The 23,534-nt window shown below is 40.0% G+C and overlaps 1 protein-coding gene across 5 annotated transcripts in view; it reads left to right on the top strand.

The window, feature by feature from the left end:
* exp (expansion) overlaps nucleotides 1-23,534 on the top strand; it is a 319,500-nt gene that overhangs the window by 137,882 nt on the left and 158,084 nt on the right. The window contains exon 1 of one of the 5 annotated variants that reach the window (XM_072300033.1): nucleotides 19,940-19,964. The exons of the other annotated variants lie outside the window; for them this stretch is intronic. The gene's annotated coding sequence lies outside the window, so the exon portion shown is untranslated. Of the gene's footprint in view, nucleotides 1-19,939; nucleotides 19,965-23,534 lie in introns of those variants that run through there. 5 annotated transcript variants of the gene reach the window in all.

Below are 23,534 nucleotides of genomic sequence, written 5' to 3' on the forward strand. Positions count from 1 at the left end.
CCTGCCCAAGTTTGCCCGAAGTTTGTCAAATATGGGGTTTTTTTCGCACGATCTGCCAACTCTCCGATTAAAGCGCAGATTGCAACGCTTGTAACACTGCACGTCACGCGATGTTCAACGGTTTCGGATTTTGTGTTTGACGGTGGAGCTAAGTACATAAAAAAGAATCTCTCCCGACTCACGAGGTTTAAGGACCCCGGCGATTCCCTTATAATTGAATTGCATAGTCTCTATTAATTTATGATTCTTGGCAGAAGTTTGAAGTGCTATCTAATCCTTCCCAGTCAGCACCGCAATATTTATAAAACATTTTTAAAACATTTTTGACATTATTTTGTAATTATTTTTAAAACATTGTCAAAATATTTTCAAAATTGCTACATGTTAACTCCATGTACATATTTTAAAAATATTTTCAAGGAAAATTTTAAAAATATTTTCAAGGAAAATTTTAAAAATATTTACAAGGAAAGTTTTAAAAATATTTTCAAGGAAAATTTTAAAAATATTTTAAAAATATTTTATCGAAAATATTTTACCGGAATATTTACCTATTTGTATACCATGCGCGCTCTATTAATGGTTATTGACACTATTCTCTTCTATATACTCAGCGCGCTCTGTCAAGTAGATGTGGAAGTACAGGCAAATTTCGTCGTTTTCATAGTACTGCAATTTTATTACATTTGAAACATGAAATACACAAGTACTGAACATTTTCAACCACTTACCTGAATTCCTGCGACGTTTAGGAGCGTAAAACACCCGGACGCCCTCGTGCGGACTAGAACCTGGGCCGCGGGTTTGGTAGCCGAGCACTCTAGCCACTGAGCCACAGAGAGCTCATGGTGGGCCGGGTTAAAATCACGCCTGTTATAGCATGCGTTGCGTCAGTGCGCGGCTCGTTCCTGTTATTTGTTTTTTTCGATCTCACGTAATAGGTACTTACATTAAATTTACACTAATGTAAATAACACCTCATAATAACTGAAAATAAGGACTTGAAAATATTTTTAAAAAATATTTTAAAATAATTCAAAAATATTGTTTGTAAATATTTTTTAAAAAATACTTTAAAAATATTTTCAAAACTTTTTTATTAATATTTTAAAAATGTTTACAGACAATATTTTTGAAATATTTTCAAAATATTTTCGAAAAATATTTTCAAAATATTACTTTAAAAAGTTTTGAAATATTTTTGAAAATAGTTGGAAAATATTTTTTAAAAATTATTTACGTGACAATATTATAAAAATATTTTTATGCTTTCATTTTATAAATAATTACATTAAATATTTTTACAATATTGCTATGTAAATTATTTTTTAAAAGTATTTTCCAATTATTTTCAAAATTTTTCAGCAATGTTATTTAAAACTTTTTCAAAAATATTTTTTAAAACTATTTTAAAAAAGTTGTATCAATACTTTTCAGAGGATATTTTAATAGCAATAATGAAAATATTTTTAAAATGTTTTTAAAATATTGCTGACTGACTGGGTTATTAAGAACAAATGATGCAAATTCATAAGAATTCTCTGCGTGTAATACACACAAGGCTGGGAGCTTTGTCTCTTGTACTTTGCCAAGACCTCAGTTTTAGTAAGTGTCTAGAATACCTAACTGGTTGTGGAGACTAAAGATTATGGCATTGAGAAGAGGTACATTAGTACCTGCAGTTACGGGATTGAACAGCTCAAAAAATTGGGGCCCCCTGACGTGTTAAGATAGAATGCCGTTTGAACATTCGAATGATGGAATTTAATTCGATAAAATATTTATCTATCAGAAATCATACACATTTCCCCTCGAATTCTTGAGATGTATTGAATTAAACTGGAAGTAAAATTTGTCGAGCAACTCTGAAAATACAATCAAAAGTTTGCTGAAAAATGTGCATTGACCCAGGAGTTTGACAACATTTCAGCAATGCAAATGAATACCAGGGCACGAAGGGCTTCAAGCGCATGGTCGCATGCCTTCATATAACATTCAATGCGAGCATTCAACAAGAACCCATCGTCATTGGAGAGTTTAACTACTATTTTATTTTCTCAAATCAATCTTGGCGAAATTTATACGTTCAAGGGCGTTGTCCTCTAGAATACATTAAAAATCAAAAGACTACGCCCTTTAAGTACTCATCGTTTCGTCAACGTAAATTCCTGAGCGATAGGAGTCCGAGTGACTAGCTGAAAATGTACCTCGTAAAAAATCTGGACGTTGACTTTGACTCTTTTTCATTTTTTCGGAGACAGATGAGACATTAAAACTGCTTTATTTGTGGCACACTGTTTCAGGAAAACTCGTACCTTCTTTTGTAGAGAGTTACGTTTTTGTCATTTCACATTATTCGGACAGTGAACTCTTATCGATTCCAACTCATAGAAAGAGTTAGGTTTTTTGACGTAATCGATTATTTGTCCTTTTTTCATTTCTGGATCTCATCTTTGCTTGTCTGGCTGCGTTTGGTTCCCCTTCAGTAGCACTATTTCTGTCCAGAGACAAAAAAAGACTGTAGATGTAATTACATCTACTATAAGTATATACTGATAGTATCCCGGCAAGAATAGAGACCATTATACTTTCAAAAATGTAGACATTTTCTGCGAGCATCGACACTGTTATCCTAAGGAAAATTACTACTATCGCTGAGTACACAGGCATGGGACTTCATTTTTTGAGAATACCAACTTACAGGAAAACTTGTAATTTTTCTCTTCGAATTTTTTAAGCTCTTTTTCGAGAAACCCCATTCGCAATTTTAGGTGGTATACCTGAATATCTCAAAAAAATATTTATAACTTTTCTCAAAAATATATTTTTAACTGAGCAAAATTTGGCAGCATTCAAATACTCGCGCATCGTTTTTCTTCAGCAACAGGACAGTAATCTCACCTTCTTGTTAGCTGCAAAATCACGTATTAAGCTGTGTGTGCCAAACAAGTGCACCAAACATCTTCTGTTTGGCCTATCAAATCGCTCACCAAGCCTCTCAACACCCAACAAGAGGTTAGTTTTGAAGGTTGAAAGGTACGAAGCCCTGATACTAGACATGTTACTAGGAGACACAAAATGAGACTCTATTTTTCAAACACTTTGTGAGTGCGTTAATACATACTTGTCCTATTTTCAAATCATTTTCTATTTCTTTCTTTCTCTCTTTCCTTTTTTTGCTGAGAAAGGCCAAAAGCATGTTTATTCAATTTCATCATTATTAAAGTGCACCGTAGCTTGTAACCTCTTAGCCTTTTTTTCTTCTTCTTTCATGCTCGAATTTTCATTCTATTTCGCCAAACATGCTTCAACGTTAGGCTAAAGTACTGGCAACTCAGTATAGCTGATCTTTATTTTTCATTCAGCCGATCTTTATTCTTCTTTCATGCTCGAATTTTCATTCTATTTCGCCAAACATGCTTCAACGTTAGGCTAAAGTACTGGCAACTCAGTATAGCTGATCTTTATTTTTCATTCAGCCGATCTTTATTCTTCTTTCATGCTCGAATTTTCATTCTATTTCGCCAAACATCCTTCAACGTTTAGCTAAAGTACTGGCAACTCAGTATAGCCGATCTTTATTTTTCATTCCCAACCGGCGATTTACCCTCCCAGCGAAGGCCTTTTTTTGTCCTTCCCTCGATTATCGCTGCAGTTTATTTATGGCTCGCATTAAAGCGGGCTTATTAGGCTAAAGTGAACCTGTTTCGAGTACATTCCCTCGCGAGATCTCGTGTGGTTTTTTTCTCCCTCCGCGGAGATGCTTATTGATCAGAAATTGACCAACGAACGAACCACTTGTGTAATCGCCCGCCCCGATGGAGACCTGCCCAAGACGGATTTAACTAATTATACCGATTTCTTCAACGTCTCTGCAACGCTGTCTTTTTCCTCCACCCTGTTTATCTTGTCAGGAGCCAACCTTAATTTACACCTTCGCTTGCTCTCCGGTTTCGCTCAGCAATCCAAGCTTTATCAGCGCTAACATGTCTTCGTACTTATTCCCATTCGATTTTCCTGCATTGAGTGCATATATAACGACCGATTTTGGTTTTTCTTATCTATTCCTTGGAATTCTGCTAATTGCAGGTTTGATGCGTGTTAATTGAGTTGCTAGGCAAAACTCACACTAAGAGTGAAATTAGATCTTGGTGCGTGTTAATTGAGTTGCTAGGCAAAAAGCATACTGAGAGTGAAATTAGATCTACCAGAACGATTAAGGGATGACAACATTATTCATGGCAAATTTTACTCTTTCCCCTATTCCTTTGTTTTCCCGTCTTTCCATCTTGTTTTTCCCCTGTCCCTCAACACACTTTTTTCCGACCTGCACCGATTCTTTGATCCAACTTATCATCTAATGTTTTGATTCTACCCAGTCGATGCAGCCATCTTGATTTGATCCTGAGGTCTTGATAACCCTGAATTTCTGAAACTAAACCATCGGCTGCAGTTCGCCGTCCAAAACTGACTGTTTGACAATATTGTTGGTCAAAATTCGTAAACTGCAGCTAAACAGCCTTCACGAAGGATGCCTGAGAATCGTTGGTCGCGAGAAAACGTTGAATCTCCGAAAGGAAAAGCGGAATGCTAGGCGGGTCTCTATTTTCCTCTGTTAGTAGGTTACGATTGAGCAACAGGGCCATTGAATTCCACCGTAAACTCTCGGATAATCGTCCATTAGAGGCGTGTAAATAACATACTAGATCGGTAGTTCTGAATGGAGGCAAGCGGTGTGTGGCCGCCGCAAATAAGCCTAGAAAATCATCGCTAATATTTGCTCCAACAATGGATATACAGTGCTAACAAGCGAGTATTGACACTTAGCCACCGGCCGATGAATGCTCGGTTAGCAGGTGATTTCCCCTATTCCCGAAGACGCCCTGTTTCTTCTTCCTCTCTTCACTCTACTTTTCCTTCCCCCGATTATTTCTTTGTCGTGGTATTTTTTTCTAGCTCGTGCCTCTTTCAGTCACGTGTGCCAAGTTGCAGGCAACTATATAAAGTATTTTATCGCCTCCAAAGCATGCAATGGAGTTTTATCAAACGAATTTGATCTTATTAGGAAGTTCTCTCCGGTATACTCAGAACCAGGAAGAGAACCTCCATTGGTATCTTGGCTATGGAAGAATAGCCTTTACTTTTGGGAATTCAACATTCAACCGTTGACCTACCTTCTAGGTGGTTGTTTAACAACGTGTTGAACATTTTGTTCTGCAAACAAGCCGAAGTTTGATAAATCTGTTTGCCATTACGTTTCCCGAAGGTGACACTAGTGTGATGACTGCTGCTCCAAATGATTTTACATAAAAAAGTTTGAATCCCATAAAGTAAAAGCTTCCACCTGTCACTAGGATAATCTCGCCTGTCTCTAGGTTCAGCAATCCAAGTTTCGCGACAAGGTCGTGTGCGGGCGAAGGGGACAGGAAAATTTCCAGGAATTATCGGAGAATTTTCCGGCAACGTTCCTGGTGGTTTTTTAAAATGTTAGTAGCTAATATGTGGCACAAGTGCATGTGTTCGTATTTTTCTATGAAAATCTCCAGGAAAAAAAGATTACACCCGGAACGTTCCGAGAAATGGAAAGTTTCCACTTAGATTCTTGGTCTGATTCTGTTTCATTAATCGTCAACCTTGATTCAGCCGTCAATCTGATAATGTATGATGATCATCAATGGTACGGAACTATTTTAGAACCACCTTATGAGGTGGATTAAAGATAATCCGTCGGAACGTGAGACATCGCGATTTAAAGTTATTCAAAGTAATCCTTGATTTAGTACTCAAGCAAAATTTACAGTCAAGAATTTCAGGTCAGGAATCTAGTTTCGAATTTTAAAATAAAATTCGTTTACTGCATTCAGTTTCTTTCTTCAATTCGACTTAGGGATATTTGAAACATTTATCTTTTGCAATGTTGCTCATGGAAAGTGTTCGAAAGCTTCAAGTAAACTGATAAAAGCTCAGAATGAACAAGCTTTGGCGATAATGAGAATTACACCAATCAGAGTATTTAACAACTAATGGCCAAACAAAAAATGGGCATTAGTTTTGAAAGAAGGGATGATTTGAGAAATGTGGCAACAGCGCAGCGTTATATTTGTCATTGGCGCGTGTCAATATCCTGTCATCCGAAGCCGTGGAAATTATGTCGGCAAACAATAGCTTCGCGCACGTTCGCATGGAAACAGATTCGATTATCGGCTCCGCCAGAGCGCGCTACGAGCGTGGAAAATACAGCGGAAACGATTGTCATTTGAAGAGTCGAGGAAAATAGAGGAGGGAAGACCGACAGGATATCTTCCTGAATTTTCTCCTTAGTTCCACCTATTCCCATAACCTGGCAAATAAGAGCTAATTTTAGAAATTTCCCCGCGTTTTTAAGAATTTTACTTTTCTACCTCAGCGTTGAAGTCTCCAGATCAGGTTTGCGCCACGCGCTTGCTCCCTGTTACTCTAAGAAATATAAGGTGCGTAATTTTCCTACGGCCGAGACCCAAAGCCATCGGTAGTCAATGAAATATAGAGGTAAATCAGCGTGCCTACCTTAGGATTGCCCCCCCTCCCCTTCTCTCTTTCTTTTTTTACCCATAGGTATAATCCATCCATCCCCCTTAACTTCTTCCTCTCTTCTCCTCTAATCTCTTCAACTTCGATGCACTTTTTTCTAAAAAATTGTTTGTTTATTTTGCGAGCAGGAAGTTCGAATTGATTGCTCCTATAACCTTACCTAACCTAACCTAACCTAATCTAACCTGCAAATAGTAATTGGACCGGGTTTATCAGAAAGGACCAACCAAAATTTTTGGAAAAATTGAGTTACAAATGTTATAAGCTCTTCTAGTCGTATATTTTCGCCTGCAGAGCCGAAAAAAAAAATAAGTTTGTGAAAAGAGAATATAAGTTTATTTGCTACATCGAGTCTTATGGAGGAATAAAACTTCAAATCTCTTTTTCTCGGTTTCACCTTCATGTGGCTTGGTTCCTTTCTGATAAACTCGGTCCAATTCATCCTTTATGAGTCAATTTTAGAAGTTTCCAATATTTTCCACGGCTTCCACTCAAAATTATGATACGAAAACGTACCTCTCGTGGAAGTCTAATATTTACCCCGTGAAACAGGTTTTAGTGTTTTGCTCTCGTTTAACAGTTTGCTGCGCTACTTGTTTGCCCTTTTGACGCCTCTATCAATGCCACCCGCCTCCCACGCACCCCATTCCAGACTTTAGGGTGCGTAATATTTGCAATGTGAATCAACTATAAGGGTTCTTCAAAGCCCAACTTAAACCACGTCCATTCCTGCCAAGCCGTCACTGCCACACGGAAGTTCCACCTTCAAGTGGACGTATTTCTACCAAACAGACCTATGTGAAGGTGAGAAATATCGACGGTGAAACTACCAAACCACGTATCTCGTTTGCGGTGTTTAAAAATCTACGCTCGCATTTTATTTTTTTGAGGTAGACCAAATCAATATCATTCCTTGAAATTTTCACAGAATTTTCTCCGCACGAAGAGGAAAAATCACAGAAATTTTCAAGGCTGGACGTTAAGTAGTTTTTCATTTAAAAAATAAAGTATGACAGGAAGTCTGCGACGTCGCAAACCGAGATACGTGGTTTGGTAGTTTCACCGTCGATATGGGGTGTGCTCGTTAGTTCTCTGGCCGTAAGAGTGAATGAGAATAATAAAGCGCCAGTGACGTCAGCGGCAATGAAAAAGCGGGGGAGCCTCGGGGGATCGTCCTCGGGGCGCTTTAACTCATGAGCCCTGTCTACAATGCTCTCTTGCCATGCCCGCGGCTCATGAGTTCCGCATTCAGTTGGCACATAGGTCTGTTTGATAGAATGTAAAATCCCGCTTTTCCAATTCTTCAAAAGGAATCACGCCCACTTTTACATTGCTTCTTATGCAGCTTTCTGGAGCACACCCCATATTTCTCACCTCCACATAGGTCTGTTTGGTAGAAATACGTCCAAGTCTCGCCTATCACAATGAAGCGGAGCGGCGCTTTTTTCGCGACGAAACCTTGAAACAGTGGTGAGCGATGAGACCAGAACTTTCGGCTCATTGAAATTCACGAAAACGCAGCGGTGGTGGTGCGTCCAAGAGCCGTTTCTTTTGTTGGCACATTGAAGAGTCACGGGGAGTGTCCCCGAAGTCCGCTTATATTCGTTGTTGCCAATGTCAAGTGAGAAAGTAGAGCAATTCACCTATGAATTATGAAAATTGGGTGAATTTTCGGGTGCCATCTGACAAATCCAACGGTTGGCTGTTGATACCGCCATTGTCCGTATAAGTTGGATGCGTCTGAATTCGTTCTTTAATCCAAACCACGTTTCGATCGTCTCTGTGCTTCGCATCCTTAATCCTTCCGCGGTTTCTGCCGTGCTTTCCTCGAGCTTCCAAGTGACCATTTTACCGTTCCAACCGTTCGGTCGATTTTTTAGGTTATTATTTTCTCTCTGGAGATAGAAAATTGCATAAATTGGTTAAAATTCCGTGGTAAGGAAACGTGCCGAATGAACATTGAATGTTGCTACATTTCCCTGGATGAATTATTATTTTGGACAATATTTATGAATACTTTTTCTTGAAATCTTCAAATATTTAAAATTGAATTGCGTTTAACATTCTCCAAAAAATACAAAGGAAAATATGTTCAAATTTTCTGGAAAATTCATATTTTATCGAGAAGAAAAAATTAGCATTGTCTGAATGCTCTTACGATGTTCTTCTTCAAGACGCCAGTGGGTTGATTATTGAAATCGCTGGACAAATGGACTACATTTTGCAATTAGGAACTATAAATTCCGATCCAGTTTAAAAACAACGTAAGTGCCATAAGTTTCCCCATGCACATAAGTGTTTTTTTAGATGAGCTTGAATTCATAGCTCCAAATTTCAAAATGCAGTCCAAACAGGCCGAAGGGCAAATACAGCGATCTTATCGGGGGAAGTGGGAGGTTGCAATGGACAAAGAAAGTATGGACAAATAGACCAACTAACGGCAATCCACGACAAACCCTATAGTTAGTTCATTGTGTTTCATCGCAGTGCATAAAACCACAAGAGTCAACCTATAGTGTCGCTCCATTTTTCTGCTGTCTTCTTCATCTATAGCTTTGTTTAGCAATTACACCAATCAGTCCGCAGTGTAGCGCACAGGAGATAACTCAGCAGACTTTTAAAGGTAAAGTCGCCAAAAAACCACGTTATTAACGTTGGAAATCTCTTAAATATCACTGTAGAGTTCATTCAGTAGGACGAAACACATGATATTGAGTCCGGTGATTATTAAAACGAGAGCAATGTTACGTAAAATTTTGCTCGGCGAAACTTAAAATTTTACGAGCCTCCTTTTTCGTTGAAAGTGAAAGGATAAATATCCATAAGTAGAAGTGACCGCTCTTAATCCAGTACGTATTTCCTTTCCTTCAAAATGACTGATTTAGGTTTTGCTAAGTCCATTCATCCCGACTAACCGGATTTCGAATTGATCCAAATATTTGCGTGCGGTCCCTTTTCATGAGATGTGAGTCCGTGTATAGTACAAGACAGAAATAGTTTACACGCTACACTCCTGCGATCACAGAGAGAAAGGAAGAATCTGAGAAAGCTACGGAGAGAGGTAAAAGTTTCTTAAGAGGGGAATCGGTACACATTTAATCTACGGGAAATCACACTGATCGGAGCTGTTCTTACAAGTTACTATATTGCTCTCTGCCAATCAAAGTACAAAGATCGCCGTACTTGTTATTTTGCCCTTCTAATTTTTGAAGTTTTGGACTTTACTTCAATAGATTAATCATAAATACGGTTAAAGAAAGTCAAACAAAACTTGCATCGTGGTTTAACTGCAATAAAAAGTAAACGTGTTTAGAAAATTTTGGGGGAGAGATCGTTAAGACGGCAAAATGCGGATATTGCTTCAGAGACTTTAACGCATGTATAGAAATGTAGGCGTTACTGACAAACGCCGCAACATGGCCAAATGGGTGAATCTCTATCAGAAGAACTACCCGTTCCAACCAAAAAGATGGCTTCGTTTTCCCTGTGTCCCATTTGTCTACATATAGCTCTGTCTATCAATTTCAATCACAGAGACAGGAGATCCTCCACTGGTATCTTGGCAACGGTGAAAGCTGTACCTTCGGAACTTCAACATTCAACTGTTGAAGTACCTACTCGGTGGATGGTTACAAACGTGTTGGGAGTTTCGTTTTGCAAACAAACCAAAGTTTGGAAGACTTGATGGGCTCATCACGTCACCCGAAGATCATCATCCACTTAGTAGGCTGATCAACAGCCAAAAAAATGTGATGGCTGTTGCCCCCTTATAATACACTGGAAAAAATAAACACATTGGATCTAGAGTCCAGACTCTTGAAAACATCGACAATAAAAAATACGCTTGATTCAATCAGATTAAAGCTTAAACCAAGAACCAATCCTCTTAATTTGAGCGGATTTCCTTTTGATTTAAGCTTAAATCTGCTTGAATCAAGAGTCCTTTTTCTTGTCGATGTTTTCAAGAGTCTGGACTCTAGATCCAATGTGTTTTTCTTTCCAGTGTATCCTTTAGGAATGTTGAGTCCCCGAAAGTAAAAGCTTTCACCTGTCGTCAAGAGGCCAGTGGAGGTTCTCTTGTCTCTGCTCAATCACGAGCCGGCCGAAGTGCACAGTGACTCCAACTTTCAAAATGTTTAGGCGGAGTTTTCCGTGCGAGCGGAGTCCGAGCAATTCGTCGCGGCCGTTAGGCGCTGCACCGCGATTTGCAGATCTCTTTCACTTTCATGGAAGTAGCCATCCACGTTGCCAGATCCGCGGCGTTCAGTTCCCTCCGATCGGGGGTATAATTAGCGTGCGATGAGGATTCGGCAACGATGGCGCGGATCTTTGCTGGACCGCAGGAGCGTGGCCGGGCACTGGAGCAGAGCCCGATCGTTGGAGTTAATGGCAAGAGGAACATGACAGCCATGCACTGATAATGCCCTGCGCCCCGGCCGACCGCTCAGCGCCACCGCTGCAACCTGCAACAGATGCTGACGTGCATTTTTGTCAGCCTCGTATCGGCCGCATGCGCTGCTGCAATCCTGCGCGCTCCACGCATGGCCGACTCCGTTTAAATGCTTAAATATAGTGTTTCCGTAGCGGAAAATTTCGGAAAATTGAATATTTATTAAAATTCCCCGATAAATTTTTGGGGACTTGAAATTAAACTTTCAAGAGACACACCTTGTTTCAAGAATTCAAGAATACACCTTGAAAAAAGCCATTGCTGCGAAAATTAGACCATTGGCGGCAAAAAGTCCGCGACGATAATTTAAAATCAAGGCATTGAAACCAGTAGGCCGATTGTTGAAATTCGTAGACAAAGCGTATAGAGAAAGAAGACCGAAAGGGTATTATAAACGGGCGGTTGCAATGGAAAACGAGGTAGGTAATAGACTAACTATCAGCAACCCACGAGAGCGACCCTTTAGTTAGTTCATAATTTTTCTCTTAGTCTATAAGAACCATCCATTTCAACCAATAGGATCGCTCCACACTCCTTATGTCTTTTTTGTCTATCAATTTTAAAAATCAGCCCGCAGAGCGCAGAGAATCAGACGGATGTGCTGTATTATACTGCTTTTACTCTGCATAAGGTTGAATTTCTATTTAAACCACCTTCAAAGACTTGTGATACGCAGAGGCTCCAGGATTTGCCTTTCGATTTAAATCAACCTGATACTATGTGACGTCAAAAGGGCACAAAATGCAACCACCCATACTGCTGTGCTAAGGAAAAACGCCGTATAAACCTTCAGGCGTTGCTAAGTTTTCTTCGATAAACTGCGGATTTTCAGGATTTGTTAAATTTTTCATCCGAATTTTTCAGGGTATTTTATTCCCAATTTCATCTAGAATATCTTGAAATTTCACCCAAACATTTTGCGTAACTTCCTTGCGGAATAATTTTCTTAACTAGGGGCATGTGGCAGCATTCGAATGTTCTTACGGCGTTTTTCTGTAGCACGCCAGTATGGGTATTCATCTTGTATTGAGAAGTATTTGACAAGAATTTGAAGGCAAATTCCGCTGGAAAACCTTTATTTTCGTGGATCCTTCCGGCAACGCTGCGCTGGTGTCCCTCCGCGGTCTAGGTGATACGGGTCCGGCAATGGATTCTGCTCGAGTGCAACGCTTTGGTTTCCACAGTGGCATGACGCCTGCCGTCGGGCGTCGTTCTCGGATGACGCAACCCTAATCGACTTGGGGCGCCCGGTGATCGGTGAGCGTCGGCCCTAATCAGACCAGACACCAAACCGCGGTCCCGGCTCCTCATTGGCTCGCGTTTCAGCGCAAATCCACTCCAAGTAGCTCACGTTTGCACATCGGCCAAAGGGTGGTCGTGGCCGGCACCTGCCTTGCCAGGTTTAATCAGAAATACACCTGCAGGCCGATTATTGAAACTGATAGAAAAAGCTATAGACAAAGACGATAAAAGGGATTTGGAGGGATCCCATTTTTGGAAGCGGGTGGTGGCAATGGACATAGGAGGTAGGTAATGGACTAACTAACGGCAACCCACCAAAGACCCGACAGTTAGTCAATCACTTTCTTCCTTAGTCTGTAAGAACCAACCATGTCAACCAATAGGATCGCTCTATACTCCCTATGTCTTCTTTGTCTATCGCTTTGTCTATCAGTTTCAATAATCGGCCCGCTGATCCCTTTGAGAGTGTTGGATACTAGAGAGTAGAGTACCTGTATACGGGAGAGCATTGCCATCTCAATCTTTTTACTACAGAAAAAGTGTGCCGCTCTCTGATTGGTCGGCTATCATGGATCCCCAAAGTTGACCCAATGTTAACAATCCCCAGCCCCTCCGCTCCTAGTTTGACCCAATGTAAAGAAACAAAATGGTGAAAAAGTTCCACAAAGTTCTAGACGTGATTTTGGTTGTGATGGGAATTTTTTGTATCCAACTTCTGAATTGAGTTCGGATCGAATTTTGATGAATATTTTTGCACAAAATTAAGCTTTTGAGTTTGATTATCATTCATTTCTCAGCCGATAATACGTGTTCCTCTGGGTCGGGTTTGTTTACATTAGTCCAACTTGAGTAGCTCCATCATGATAGCCAAAAACTGATGAACCAATCAAAAAGCGGCACAGAGATGGCAATACTCTCCCGTATACACGTACTCTACCAGAGAGTGGTCTGCCTTCAAAGGGATAGTGTGGCTACCATAGTCCACTAGAGGATCCTTTTCTGATTGGCTCAACTATCTCAGGCTTCTTAAAGCTCTTCAGATAAAAAAGATAAGAGTAGCTGACGCTGGTAGCTGAAACCAGCGCTGAATTTTTTTCAGCCTCGAATTTTTTTTTAAAAAATCTCATACCTTATTCCGACAAGGAAGGGTCGTTTTTAGCAGAGAAGACCCCACTCTTTTGAATTAAGTATTTTATCAAAGCGATACCCGCGCGCTTTGCTCCTCTCTGATAAAATCAGTCGGTTGACACTGTCGATGTATTACGTTAAAGACTGAGGATGACAGCCTCGACCTCCTCTTGATCTCGACGTCTTGGATCTTGACTTTCCAACCAGTTCTTACCGAGTGACCGGTTTCAGTCTCAATCGAAGAAAGTTAAATCATAATCGGGAATTTTATCGTAAGTGTCTTGATAGTCACTTCAACTGCGTCTTCTTCGACTTCAGCTCTCTCAGCCATTAGTCTGCTCCGTTCTTTTTTCTTTGATCCAGAACAATCAAAACTCTTGTGTATCCATGATGGAACTCGAAAAATGCGTACCTCCGATTGCGACGTTTCAAATCTTTATTCGTGCTTAGGGGCGGGCTGTCCATTAAATAATTGATTCTTGTCGGAGCACCTTACCCCTCCAAGAATCGATATATTTCCATAGGTTCAAATGGAGAAAAACAAAGTTGCCGATTTACTGGATCCGCCACTGTAAGAAAATAATGCCCGATTAGGTGATACATTGAAAATACGCACAACGTAAATCATGGGTTACGGAGTGGACTTTACAGGTTTTTTAACGTGCTCATGAGTTTTTGGCGATTTTACTCACCATGAGTATATTCATTAAGTGTGTATTAGACCCAATTTATGACACATCGGCGTAATTCAAGAGAGCAAAACTAAAATAGTTTTTTGAGATTTGTAGCAGTATGGCCGTGGAACCTACCTGCTGCGGCCAATTTTGGTGCTGACCGAAACCTGTCATTTATTTATCTGCGGTCTCCGTTTTTTAATCTTTTTTTTTTAATTTCGGCGTTTCAAAACGCGCGCGCGACCGCGGCCCCTTCCATCTGTCGGCGGCTCGCGTATCGCGACTGCCAATTAATTTTTGATATTCTCGCTTCGATACCGCAATTAGAGAGGTAATTCGTTCGTTTAGATTTTTTTTTCTTTTAATTTCGTTCTCTCGATTCGATTACTCGTAAGAGTCACCACCATGCGCCCAGGTCTGGACGGCGAGTCGTGTACGTTAGCAAAACAAGCTAGGGCTTCGCCCATTTAACCGCGTCCGCACTGGAAAAAAACACATTGGATCTAGAGTCCAGACTCTTGAAAACATTGACAAGAAAAAATACTCTTGATTCAATCAGATTTAAGCTTAAATCAAAAGGAAATCCGCTCAAATTAAGAGGCTTGGTTCTTGATTTAAGCAAAAATCCGATTGAATCAAGAGTATTTTTTCTTGTCGATGTTTTTACGAGTCTGGACTCTAGATCCAATGTGTTTTTTTTTCCAGTGCGCAAGTAAAAAAAATCTACATACATTGAAACAATTTACTCCATAAATTCAAGTAAAAATGAGCTTCGTCTCTTTAACCCCACGTAAAACAATCGATTTATATTAAGGCAGCTTGCTCAACCAAGAATCGATGTTTATAATGGTTTTAAATGGAGACAAGGCAAAGAAATACAACAAAGAAGTGTTGCAGCAGCGTGTTTTTCAAAAAGAGACGCCGAAGACCATCTTATTAAATAAACGCTTAAATTTCAGAAATTCCTGTGTATCAGCCCAGAAATCTGCGGGTGTAATGTGAAAGGTAACTCATCATAATCACTTCGAGGGGGCGTCAGAATTTGGCGGTTTGACTGAACGCAGCCAACAAAGAATGTCGAATTCCGGGTCGGAGGGGTTTTCCCTGGCGCGAGATGAGACTGAATTTGGCGCGGTCTGCGGTTGAAAAATCTGGTTTCCCTGCCCGGGGAGACGATCCGAAAAAAGCACCGTCATTTGAATCACCAAGTTGCCACCTGTATCGAAATTTTTTTAATGAATTAAAGACGTAAAAACGTAGTAACAAAGCTAGAATCCTTCATTAAAAAAAAATTGCTTGGCTCAAGCATGATGATTCTTGACTTTAACGCCAAGAATTTTCTTTATCTTGATTTTAAGCTGAATTTTTCTTGTTAAAAGGAAAAGTAATGCCTGGGTTAAGCGAAAAAGTACTTTATATTAGGCCGCAAAAATCTTCTTGACGGCAAATCTAAGATTTTTTTTTTTCAGTGTTGTGAACTTCGAAAACCAGGGCCGGATTTACCCTCTTGCCGCCCATGGGCCGCCTGTATTTTGCCGCCCCTTCTCATTCGTTTTGAAACATCCATACAAACCATCAAGTGAACGTGCCGGAGGAGGAGGGGTACATAAGACGCGTTTACTCGCGTTGGGCACATTTTTTGTGAAAGCCCTGTCAACACTAGCTAAAGTTCACGGAACTTTGCGCGAAAATTAAGTTCCGTAGACATATCTCTGTGTGGACGATGCCTTTCATTTATAAGAAAAGAACGAAAAAATTATGAATAAGAATAAACATGAATGTGGTCTAATGATTTTAATTTCCGCCACCGCGCCAACCGCACTGTGTTTGGCGCAATGCGTGAAGTATCCCTACAGTCTTGTAGGCGCTATGCGTTTCACGCTGACCGCTGCTGACCGAGTGACCGCACTGTTTTTGACGCAATGCGTGAAGTATTCATGCAGTCTTGAAGGCGCTAAGAGTTTCACGCCAACCGCTGCTGACCGCACTACGTTTGACGCAATGCGTGAAGTATTCATGGAGTCTTGTAGGCGCTAATATGTGTTTCATGCTGACCGGTGCGCCGATAGGGCTTCTCCTTTCCATCTCAAGTTCTCGTCATCATTGCTCTCTGCGCCGCGCGCCGCTCCAGGCCAAATTGCGTGTTTGGTCTCTCCTCTCAACTAGACTAATGAAAGGCGCTGTCTCTTGTATCACCGAAAGACGAACAAATTAGAAATTACTATACTTTAACTCTCAGGAAATGAGAGATTTTTTCGCCTTTTCTCATTGGTAGTTTTTTTCTGAATAAGATTTTTTTCTTGATACCTACATTTGAAAAAATTACATCACATTTGCCGCCATGGGCCGCGGCCCATGTGGCCACCCCCTAAATCCGGCCCTGTCGAAAACTACCATTCTTTAAACGTTGATGTTTTGAACATAAATATTATTCAAACTGGTGTTTTTCTTTTCTTTTTTTTCTCTTGTTTAGCCATTTCATTTGCTCTTGAGAAATTTTTAAAGTTTAAGATTTTAAATATTTCGTATTTCATCAATAACCCAGCAAAATTCGGACTTAATGATCATCTAAAATCATGGGAACGGCCTTAAAATGGTCCAAAATTCACGAGAAAAATCTTTTTGGCATTTCCAAAGCAATATTAAATCGTCAAAATTCAGCAAGAGATTTTTAATTTCAAACTGAGTGAGTAATATTTGACTATATTAATGAGGCATTTCACAAAATGCCTGATTTGACCACTAGCCCGCAACATATCTACTCCACACGGAGAAAAAACTTCGTCATGGACCAAGTTGAGGTCATATTGATCTCTGAAGTTTTTGGTCACGCATCCGAAACATTAGGTCAGTCTGTCCTGGAAGTTTCGGTCAGACTTATCGAGTGAACTTTGGAACGGAGTCACTTCAAATGTGGACCGGAACCTATTCGTATATATTGACGAGAATTTCAATGTCTGACCAGAACTTCGGCAGCTGGACCTCAAGTTTTTAGATACGTGTCCGTAAACTTCAGAGATCCATATGACCTCAACTTCGGGTCCCACGCACGACGGTTTTTTCTCCGTGCAGCCGGCAACAGGTGGCTTCGGTTGGATCAATATTCAAAAAGGGGGGAAATTCGGGATTTTTCGCGAGAGTCATCTTCCCGGGGGTCAACGAACAGGACTCGCGGAGGATTTCCCAAATATAGACCGACTGAGCCGGTACTCGAGCAAAGCATCATGAACTTCCGACGCGACGGTCGTGGCTGCGGCGCGGCCGCGACGCGCGGGATCAGGCGTCAGGCGTCCGAGACAGCTGTACCAAAGATTCCAATTATGTTAATCTACCTCAAATCTGCCTTGTTTATCGCGTCTCTCCCTCGCTCACCATTTACAGGTCTGTCTCTTACGCCCCAAAAACCGGTTTGCCAACGACCGGATTTTTTTCTTTCTCTGAAGATGTCGCCGATCGCGACCTACGTCCTTGTGGCGAATCTTCATCGCCCCCCCCCCCCCCCCCCCCCCAAGTTCGACGCAACATTTTTTTTTTCCTTTTTATTTTCTGACGAGCACCTCCACTATTAAAGCATTCTAATATACGTGCTTATGTAATTTGGGAGGGGAGGGGAGAGTCAAGTCAAAATTTTGCAAATTTTACTCTCGGCACTTGCCCACATGGGAAATTTCCTCGGTTACCATGTGCCCAACTTTTTGAATAATATATCCAAAATTTATTCCTTCGTGGTGTTATGAAAAGCGATTGATGGGCGTCGTAAAAAATTGTCGAATGTCGAGAAAATATTGTTAATAGTTTCGACCTGAAAATGCCGGTGACGAAATGTAGTTCTGAGATGTGTAAGAAGGGTTGACTGGCTTTACATTATTCTGTAGTCCATGTGAATTAGATGCCTCTAAAAAAAAAAAAGGAGAAAAAGGAGAGTTCCTTAATGAGAGTTCCACACATCAGTCTTTTCCCATATTTTTCCATTGCGCAAATGTTCCCCAATAATTTCTGGCTAAATGAGAGTGCAATTGGTTCCCTAACAATTTCACAGTGAAAAAGTACATCATACTAACATTTTGGGGAAAGGACCAAATCAGATATTTATTCGATGGGGTACTTTACATATTTGAACGATTTCATAAATAATTACTAAACACGAACATAAAGAAACTTTGCAAAAGTGAAAATCTGTCGAAAATCATAGCAGAGTTAATATTCCAACAGATTCAATTATAATTTTGTAGAAGAAACTAAAACTAATGGAGTCTCCATAGGAATTAAAATATATAAAGAATATATCTCACACACCATCTTGAAGATGTGTAAGAACATACGGCGACCGTAATGTCAAGTAACTTGTCAGTAACATATTGGCATTGCCATACTAGTATCACACTGATATCATCACTTGTCATCATGTTACTGATATATTAACAATATTTTCGCAACATGGTCATTTTTAGCCGGGCCCTTTTACGTACATGATTATCACTCCGGACATTTTTTTCGAAAATGTTTCTCACACGCGTAACCTCACTGTCCTTTTGCGCTTGACAGTAATGAACACCGCGCCGGCTCTAACACACGAGAATTATGGATACGTGCGTGTCCTAAAGGAGTGCAGATTGACGTTATGACCTTTCGCCGTGTGCGTTGATGTAATTTTCACCGGGACAGTAACTCATTTTCAGGAGCCCGGCGCCTTATCAGCCAGTCACGATAGCCAAGATTTATGGCTCGCGAGATGAAATGCATTCCTTAAATGTAGAAACCGCTCAAATGTTACCGCCCACACTTCCACTCGGCGTTTTAGCACGGTGGTGCTTTTCAGCGCGGTGTCGAAGTGGCATTCGTCATAGCGATGTGTCTATCAGCGTACGAAAGTGAATTATTTCCCACGTCGTTCGTCACTCTGACGTTGTAATGGGGCTTGTTGCAACCTCCCACCGTAACCTTTTCCATTACCAACCGCGCTGTTTCCTGTCAATTTTTGCAAGGCGTCGGTACACATTATTTTTCGTGCATCGTATTGACTCATAGCAAGGGTGTAACGTATACATTTTAATGCCAAAGGCTGGCTGAACTATTAAAAACAGAGTGAATGATATGTAAATCAAGCCAAAAGCCAAATATTTTAATGTATTCAACTACATGACGTTAACGCTATAACAAGCAAAAGATGAAAAAAACAACTCACAAAAAATTCTTTACAACGGTATACGTTTTGACCTAAAGGACTAGGGTCTTCTTAAGTGTAAAAATTGAATTTGAACAACAATTATTTTTTGTTGAGCTGTATTTTCATCTTTTGCTTGTTGTGTTAATGTTACATACTTGACTACACTACAATATCGCGCTTTTAGCTTGATTTATATATCATTCGCAAGGTGTAACCTACGTGACCAAACATTTTGCACGGTGGTGTCTTCTTATCGGCGATTAAAAGAAAATCCTAAATGTTGCAGGAAATCGCTCACTTTTATAATAATAATAAAAAAAAAGTTAAGAAATAAACATTGGCGATTTTCGGAAGTTGGTAATGTTGTGCTTTGCCCATTTGAATTACTCTGAAAAATATCGATATCCATCAAATCCAGGCGAGGCTAACTGCCTCGACAAGAATTAATTATTTATAATGGAGAAAAAAGATAAAGAGCGTGTTTCCAGCGAGAATCACACCTGGATATTAGGTTTCTTCTCCTACTTGTGTATCGAAAAGATTAATACAGTAATTGAAAATGCAGACTTTATTTTTTTCAAGCCAGCGACAATTTTTTTTTTCTATTTTTCGTTTTTCAATTCACTGATCCTTTACTTTTGTGTGTTACAGGTGAGAATTTAATGACAGAACTAATCACAGACAATATCTGAGAAATTGAATCGGAGCTCTCTTTTAAACTTCCAGTGCATTTGTAAGTAATTTTCCCCAATCAATTTTCCTCCATTTTATCCATTACTTCACTGGAAAAAACCACATTGGATCTAGAGTCCAGACTCTTAAAAACATCGACAAGAAAAAATACACGGAAAAAAAAGAATTGCTGATTCAACAATTCAATTGCTAAAAACGGTGAGTGCAATGTTTCAACGCAGATTTTACAACAAAAAAATGCTACTTTAACCACCCCCGTGGTTAAATTAGTTTACAATGTGGTTAAAGTAGCATTTTTTTGTCGTAAAATCTGCGTTGAAACATGGCACTCGCTGTTTTTAGCATTAAATCGCTGAATCAGCAATTCTTTTTTTTTTCCGTGTACTCTTGATTCAATCAGATTTAAGCTTAAATCAAGAACCAAGCCTCTTAATTTGAGCGGATTTCCTTTTGATTTAAGCTTAAATCTGATTGAATCAAGAGTCCTTTTTCTTGTCAATGTTTTCAAGAGTCTGGACTCTAGATCCAATTGTTTTTTTCCAGTGTTTGCGTTGAATTTCTCGCACCCTTGCTTTAGACCCGTTATTCCGATGATCCAAGCGGAAACCACCCATAGCCGAAATTCCTCGTATCGTCTGGAAGGGTCCCCGACGAAAATCCACGGCGGAACGTAACTAGGGCAAAGCACGGAATGCAGGCGGCCGAAAGTTCTATCCGGACTGCTTTGGTCAGTGCGGTCGTAAACAAGCCGAGAGGTGGCGTGTATCATGGATTGCGTAAAAACTGACCGCGGGTACTGCCCGCTCCGGTATCCACCGCCGCCGCGCAGTGGGCAAACAAGCCCGAGAGGACCAGAAAAATGAGCTGAAATTTTGTCCATTTTACCCCTGATTCGTAGCTCCTCTATTGCTCTCGATAAGAAAATAACGGGTAAAAATCGTGTTGAATTTGAATATATTAACAGCCGGCCGCATTGATTTCCGTGCTGAAAATCGTGCAATTGTTGGACTTTTAATCGCAAAAGCGCCGAAAAGCGACATCTTGATATTTTTTTTCATCGCTCCTCCCACATACTATATTGTTTGAGGCCTGTCTTGAAGTTGCCGTCGTTTGTATTTCAAGTATTTTCCAAGTGCAATGTATCTAATTAAACACCATTTAAATTTCGAAACCTGTAGTTCTTTAAATCTTTGATTGTCTCTCAATGATTAATTTTTTTAACCAGTGCACACTCATTCTATCATAAACACCTTAAAATTATTAGACATTTTGACGCTGTATAGCACATTATTCTAGAAATCACTTCTTTCGTGTGCAGAAAACAGATATGTCGGTTAAGGAAGAAATTACACACGTCAGTCAAAAATTGGATGTAACCAGCTTCAGAATGAAAGTATTCATAGAATCGAACCATCAGAAAGAAGAATGAGGGAAGTTCCTCCAATTCCTCCTTACAAGGGAAAATAAATTGAGAGTTGAGAGGTTAAGAGGTTTAGACTCGACAATTTTAAAACACAGCATTCAACCCAAAAAGGGTTAGCAGTGGGACTGCCAAAAAATGTTAATGTTCTTCACGACGAGGGATCAAGGAGTCTTATCCTATGAATTAATGAAACTCTGAACTATTGTGCGTCAGCGGGCTGGTACATAGTACCCATGCTTACATGCATGTGGAATTGGAGAGTGTAGATTCGAGAGGCTGTGGTGGCTCAAAACAAGGTTGCATCATGAGATCGGTTGAGCTGCGAGACTGCCTTAGTAACTTGTGCATGTCCTTATGTGTGCATTAGGTATTTTGTTTAAGTGGCTCGGAGCCAAGGAGGTGCAAGTGTATCGCCACTTGCGTTGCTATTCGCCGAATTTTCAAACTGCTTCACGCGAGGGCTCAGGAATGTCCGAATATTATGGATTTTAGAAGAAACTACGCTTATCTCTGCAAAAAACGAAATCCTATTCAAGGTTTTCTCCCAAGATTTAAAAAAAACCCTTCAAAGTTAAGACCAAAGAAGCAACAGAGTAATAAATTGCTATTAAAGATGCCTCTATGATTTCTCAAATATAAACATCAGACTATATAGTTAGTCCATCAGTTCTCCTTAAGCCTAATGGAAGCACCCATTTCAGCCAATAGAGCTGCTCCATACTCTCCAAGTCTGCCTTGTCAAAAGCTTTGTCTATTAATTTCAATAATCACCTCGCTGTTACATAACAATGTTGTGCTGCTACCGTGTCATCTTTGAGAACATTTTATGAGCTAACGGGTTGTTTTTGGAGATAAATACCGTCGGAACAATGTGTTTTTCGCCAAGTTTAACCGGATAATAATTGGCTGGGTCACATATTCCAACATCCTGCAAGAATTTCATGGTATTTTGAGAACGTGGATCTAACTGTGCCTCAATTTCCCGTTTCCTTCGTGGAAAATTGTGTTGATTGTTTTCATGCTCTCTGGTGTCGAGCGCTGGATTTCTTCGGCAGTCGGAATGCGTGATGTAGTCATTAAAAATTGGTGGCTTCGTCTCTCCATTTCTCCTCTCGCTCTCTCTTTTATCCAAAGTGGAAAACTAACTACATTCCTGATGATGATATAAGAAGCGAGAATTACATGACAGACCCTCACGATTAGTAGAGTAATGGGGTAATAGAGCAATAGAGCAACAGTGTAATACGAGAGTAGTCCTCCTGAGTACTTTTAAGTTTGGAGAAAACTATTCAACCAAATCATCAAAGGAACCTACCGGTAATGGTATACCCTTTGAATATTTTACCGTTAACTATTTTCCCAAAGTGGTGGAGGCGAGGCATCGACCGTTATCACATTTTTTCAGAGAGCATTATAATTTTTTTTTTTTTTAAAAAAATTCTTGGTTGGTGTTGTGAAACCAAGGCAACTCATCTGTATCAAATCATGAGTTTGTCGTAGTGAGCTCTTAAGAAGGGGAAGTTCAAAAATGCGCGAATTTCTTACGCAGAATTGAAGTTGAATTTAAGTGAAGTTGGGAGTAAATTTCAGACCACTTTGCTGCCTTTTGTACCTTTCAACTCATCGAACTTATTGAGTTACTATCCAGAAGAAACAACTTCTTTTCGCCGTAGCAAAATTTTGCAACCAGAGGCAGCATGCTTTAGAGACCTCGTACTCCTATATTTCCTAGTGTGAAAGTTACTTTTGGTAAACAACGCGAAGAGTCGTCTAACGATGACGCATGATCAAAGAGTTGAAAAATAGGTATTTTATCAAGCACAATACTAACCTATTCTGCAAAAACTTACCTGAGAAAATGCTCTCACTCTGACTTTCATGAGTCATGATCTCGCGGATTTTCTGCTCAACAAGTTGCTCATCAATCATCATCAGGCGGAAAGTAGCGTTGATTTCCGAATTTAACTTTTGCCTCGCCCGATTATATTGCCAAGATTGTTGGTGCAGAGTCTCTACACTGAATAAAAAATCTCGGTGTATTTACTAAGAATAGGGTGAAATTACCAAGAATTCAGGGTTCTATTTGATCCCAGTTTTTCTTGGTAAAATTACCATTTACGGATTTGGTAATTTTAACGAGAAATCTCGGTAAAATTATTTAACTTTCTCGGTAATTTTACTGGAACT

Source organism: Bemisia tabaci, chromosome 4 (genome assembly GCF_918797505.1).
Source record: "Bemisia tabaci chromosome 4, PGI_BMITA_v3".
NCBI lineage: Eukaryota > Metazoa > Arthropoda > Insecta > Hemiptera > Aleyrodidae > Bemisia > Bemisia tabaci.